This window comes from Nerophis lumbriciformis, linkage group LG21 (assembly GCF_033978685.3).
Source record: "Nerophis lumbriciformis linkage group LG21, RoL_Nlum_v2.1, whole genome shotgun sequence".
Classification (NCBI taxonomy): Eukaryota; Metazoa; Chordata; class Actinopteri; order Syngnathiformes; family Syngnathidae; genus Nerophis; species Nerophis lumbriciformis.
In genome coordinates this window covers 37,895,111-37,901,734 of record NC_084568.2, presented here as the reverse complement: position 1 = coordinate 37,901,734, position 6,624 = coordinate 37,895,111, and positions in this window count along the sequence as shown.

Genomic DNA, 6,624 nt, shown 5'->3' with positions numbered 1-6,624 from the left:
TATACAACATTTAACTACAACACAGTAAATACACAGAAGTTAAGACTAGAAGTGTCAGTAATATACAACATTTAACTACAACACAGTAAATACACAGAAGTTAAGACTAGAAGAGTCAGTAATATACAACATTTAACTACATTAGAGTAAATACACAGAAGTTAAGACTAGAAGAGTCAGTAATATACAACATTTAACTACAACAGAGTAAATACACAGAAGTTAAGACTAGAAGAGTCAGGAATATACAACATTTAACTACATTAGAGTAAATACACAGAAGTTAAGACTAGAAGAGTCAGTAATATACAACATTTAACTACAACACAGTAAATACACAGAAGTTAAGACTAGAAGAGTCAGTAATATACAACATTTAACTACAATAGAGTAAATACACAGAAGTTAAGACTAGAACAGTCAGTAATATACAACATTTAACTACAATAGAGTAAATACACAGAAGTTAAGACTAGAAGAGTCAGTAATATACAACATTTAACTACAACACAGTAAATACACAGAAGTTAAGACTAGAAGAGTCAGTAATATACAACATTTAACTACAACACAGTAAATACACAGAAGTTAAGACTAGAAGAGTCAGTAATATACAATATTTAACTACAACAGAGTAAATACACAGAAGTTAAGACGAGAAGAGTCAGTAATATACAACATTTAACTACAACAGAGTAAATACACAGAAGTTAAGACTAGAAGAGTCAGTAATATACAACATTTAACTACAACAGAGTAAATACACAGAAGTTAAGACTAGAAGAGTCAGTAATATACAACATTTAACTACAACACAGTAAATACACAGAAGTTAAGACTAGAAGAGTCAGTAATATACAACATTTAACTACAACAGAGTAAATACACAGAAGTTAAGACTAGAGTCAGTAATATACAACATTTAACTACAACACAGTAAATACACAGAAGTTAAGACTAGAAGAGTCAGTAATATACAACATTTAACTACAATAGAGTAAATACACAGAAGTTAAGACTAGAACAGTCAGTAATATACAACATTTAACTACAACACAGTAAATACACAGAAGTTAAGACTAGAAGAGTCAGTAATATACAACATTTAACTACATTAGAGTAAATACACAGAAGTTAAGACTAGAAGAGTCAGTAATATACAACATTTAACTACAACACAGTAAATACACAGAAGTTAAGACTAGAAGAGTCAGTAATATACAACATTTAACTACAACAGAGTAAATACACAGAAGTTAAGACTAGAAGAGTCAGTAATATACAACATTTAACTACAACACAGTAAATACACAGAAGTTAAGACTAGAAGAGTCAGTAATATACAACATTTAACTACAATAGAGTAAATACACAGAAGTTAAGACTAGAACAGTCAGTAATATACAACATTTAACTACAATAGAGTAAATACACAGAAGTTAAGACTAGAAGAGTCAGTAATATACAACATTTAACTACAACAGAGTAAATACACAGAAGTTAAGACGAGAAGAGTCAGTAATATACAACATTTAACTACAACACAGTAAATACACAGAAGTTAAGACTAGAAGAGTCAGTAATATACAACATTTAACTACAACAGAGTAAATACACAGAAGTTAAGACTAGAAGAGTCAGTAATATACAACATTTAACTACAACAGAGTAAATACACAGAAGTTAAGACTAAAAGAGTCAGTAATATACAACATTTAACTACAACAGAGTAAATACACAGAAGTTAAGACTAGAAGAGTCAGTAATATACAACATTTAACTACAACAGAGTAAATACACAGAAGTTAAGACGAGAAGAGTCAGTAATATACAACATTTAACTACAACACAGTAAATACACAGAAGTTAAGACTAGAAGAGTCAGTAATATACAACATTTAACTACAACAGAGTAAATACACAGAAGTTAAGACTAGAAGAGTCAGTAATATACAACATTTAACTACAACAGAGTAAATACACAGAAGTTAAGACTAGAAGAGTCAGTAATATACAACATTTAACTACAACACAGTAAATACACAGATGTTAAGACTAGAAGAGTCAGTAATATACAACATTTAACTACAACAGAGCAAATACACAGAAGTTAAGACTAGAAGAGTCAGTAAAATACAACATTTAACTACACAGAGTAAATACACAGAAGTTAAGACTAGAAGAGTCAGTAATATACAACATTTAACTACAACAGAGCAAATACACAGAAGTTAAGACTAGAAGAGTCAGTAAAATACAACATTTAACTACACAGAGTAAATACACAGAAGTTAAGACTAGAAGAGTCAGTAATATACAACATTTAACTACAACAGAGTAAATACACTGAAGTTAAGACTAGAAGAGTCAGTAATATACAACATTTAACTACAACAGAGTAAATACACTGAAGTTAAGACTAGAAGAGTCAGTAATATACAACATTTAACTACAACAGAGTAAATACACTGAAGTTAAGACTAGAAGAGTCAGTAATATACAATATTTAACTACAACACAGTAAATACACAAAAGTTAAGACTAGAAGAGTCATTAATATACAACATTTAACTACAACACAGTAAATACACAGAAGTTAAGACTAGAAGAGTCAGTATTATACAACATTTAACTACAATAGAGTAAATACACAGAAGTTAAGACTAGAAGAGTCAGTAATATACAATATTTAACTACAACACAGTAAATACACAAAAGTTAAGACTAGAAGAGTCAGTAATATACAACATTTAACTACAACACAGTAAATACACAGAAGTTAAGACTAGAAGAGTCAGTAATATACAACATTTAACTACAACAGAGTAAATACACTGAAGTTAAGACTAGAAGAGTCAGTAATATACAATATTTAACTACAACAGAGTAAATACACAGAAGTTAAGACTAGAAGAGTCAGTAATATACAACATTTAACTACAACACAGTAAATACACAGAAGTTAAGACTAGAAGAGTCAGTAATATACAACATTTAACTACAACACAGTAAATACACAGAAGTTAAGACTAGAAGAGTCAGTAATATACAACATTTAACTACAACAGAGTAAATACACAGAAGTTAAGACTAGAAGAGTCAGTAATATACAACATTTAACTACAACACAGTAAATACACAGAAGTTAAGACTAGAAGAGTCAGTAATATACAACATTTAACTACAACACAGTAAATACACAGAAGTTAAGACTAGAAGAGTCAGTAATATACAATATTTAACTACAACAGAGTAAATACACTGAAGTTAAGACTAGAAGAGTCAGTAATATACAATATTTAACTACAACACAGTAAATACACAGAAGTTAAGACTAGAAGAGTCAGTAATATACAACATTTAACTACAACAGAGTAAATACACTGAAGTTAAGACTAGAAGAGTCAGTAATATACAATATTTAACTACAACACAGTAAATACACAGAAGTTAAGACTAGAAGAGTCAGTAATATACAACATTTAACTACAACACAGTAAATACACAGAAGTTAAGACTAGAAGAGTCAGTAATATACAACATTTAACTACAACAGAGTAAATACACTGAAGTTAAGACTAGAAGAGTCAGTAATATACAATATTTAACTACAACACAGTAAATACACAAAAGTTAAGACTAGAAGAGTCATTAATATACAACATTTAACTACAACACAGTAAATACACAGAAGTTAAGACTAGAAGAGTCAGTATTATACAACATTTAACTACAATAGAGTAAATACACAGAAGTTAAGACTAGAAGAGTCAGTAATATACAATATTTAACTACAACACAGTAAATACACAAAAGTTAAGACTAGAAGAGTCAGTAATATACAACATTTAACTACAACAGAGTAAATACACTGAAGTTAAGACTAGAAGAGTCAGTAATATACAATATTTAACTACAACAGAGTAAATACACAGAAGTTAAGACTAGAAGAGTCAGTAATATACAACATTTAACTACAACACAGTAAATACACAGAAGTTAAGACTAGAAGAGTCAGTAATATACAACATTTAACTACAACACAGTAAATACACAGAAGTTAAGACTAGAAGAGTCAGTAATATACAACATTTAACTACAACAGAGTAAATACACAGAAGTTAAGACTAGAAGAGTCAGTAATATACAACATTTAACTACAACACAGTAAATACACAGAAGTTAAGACTAGAAGAGTCAGTAATATACAACATTTAACTACAACACAGTAAATACACAGAAGTTAAGACTAGAAGAGTCAGTAATATACAATATTTAACTACAACAGAGTAAATACACAGAAGTTAAGACGAGAAGAGTCAGTAATATACAACATTTAACTACAACAGAGTAAATACACAGAAGTTAAGACTAGAAGAGTCAGTAATATACAACATTTAACTACAACAGAGTAAATACACAGAAGTTAAGACTAGAAGAGTCAGTAATATACAACATTTAACTACAACACAGTAAATACACAGAAGTTAAGACTAGAACAGTCAGTAATATACAACATTTAACTACAACACAGTAAATACACAGAAGTTAAGACTAGAAGAGTCAGTAATATACAACATTTAACTACAATAGAGTAAATACACAGAAGTTAAGACTAGAACAGTCAGTAATATACAACATTTAACTACAACACAGTAAATACACAGAAGTTAAGACTAGAAGAGTCAGTAATATACAACATTTAACTACATTAGAGTAAATACACAGAAGTTAAGACTAGAAGAGTCAGTAATGTACAACATTTAACTACAACACAGTAAATACACAGAAGTTAAGACTAGAAGAGTCAGTAATATACAACATTTAACTACAACACAGTAAATACACAGAAGTTAAGACTAGAAGAGTCAGTAATATACAACATTTAACTACAACAGAGTAAATACACAGAAGTTAAGACTAGAAGAGTCAGTAATATACAACATTTAACTACAACACAGTAAATACACAGAAGTTAAGACTAGAAGAGTCAGTAATATACAACATTTAACTACAACACAGTAAATACACAGAAGTTAAGACTAGAAGAGTCAGTAATATACAATATTTAACTACAACAGAGTAAATACACAGAAGTTAAGACTAGAAGAGTCAGTAATATACAACATTTAACTACAACACAGTAAATACACAGAAGTTAAGACTAGAAGAGTCAGTAATATACAACATTTAACTACAACACAGTAAATACACAGAAGTTAAGACTAGAAGAGTCAGTAATATACAACATTTAACTACAACAGAGTAAATACACAGAAGTTAAGACTAGAAGAGTCAGTAATATACAACATTTAACTACAACACAGTAAATACACAGAAGTTAAGACTAGAAGAGTCAGTAATATACAACATTTAACTACAACACAGTAAATACACAGAAGTTAAGACTAGAAGAGTCAGTAATATACAATATTTAACTACAACAGAGTAAATACACAGAAGTTAAGACGAGAAGAGTCAGTAATATACAACATTTAACTACAACAGAGTAAATACACAGAAGTTAAGACTAGAAGAGTCAGTAATATACAACATTTAACTACAACAGAGTAAATACACAGAAGTTAAGACTAGAAGAGTCAGTAATATACAACATTTAACTACAACACAGTAAATACACAGAAGTTAAGACTAGAACAGTCAGTAATATACAACATTTAACTACAACACAGTAAATACACAGAAGTTAAGACTAGAAGAGTCAGTAATATACAACATTTAACTACAATAGAGTAAATACACAGAAGTTAAGACTAGAACAGTCAGTAATATACAACATTTAACTACAACACAGTAAATACACAGAAGTTAAGACTAGAAGAGTCAGTAATATACAACATTTAACTACATTAGAGTAAATACACAGAAGTTAAGACTAGAAGAGTCAGTAATGTACAACATTTAACTACAACACAGTAAATACACAGAAGTTAAGACTAGAAGAGTCAGTAATATACAACATTTAACTACAACACAGTAAATACACAGAAGTTAAGACTAGAAGAGTCAGGAATATACAACATTTAACTACATTAGAGTAAATACACAGAAGTTAAGACTAGAACAGTCAGTAATATACAACATTTAACTACAACACAGTAAATACACAGAAGTTAAGACTAGAAGAGTCAGTAATATACAACATTTAACTACAATAGAGTAAATACACAGAAGTTAAGACTAGAACAGTCAGTAATATACAACATTTAACTACAATAGAGTAAATACACAGAAGTTAAGACTAGAAGAGTCAGTAATATACAACATTTAACTACAACAGAGTAAATACACAGAAGTTAAGACGAGAAGAGTCAGTAATATACAACATTTAACTACAACACAGTAAATACACAGAAGTTAAGACTAGAAGAGTCAGTAATATACAACATTTAACTACAACAGAGTAAATACACAGAAGTTAAGACTAGAAGAGTCAGTAATATACAACATTTAACTACAACAGAGTAAATACACAGAAGTTAAGACTAAAAGAGTCAGTAATATACAACATTTAACTACAACAGAGTAAATACACAGAAGTTAAGACTAGAAGAGTCAGTAATATACAACATTTAACTACAACAGAGTAAATACACAGAAGTT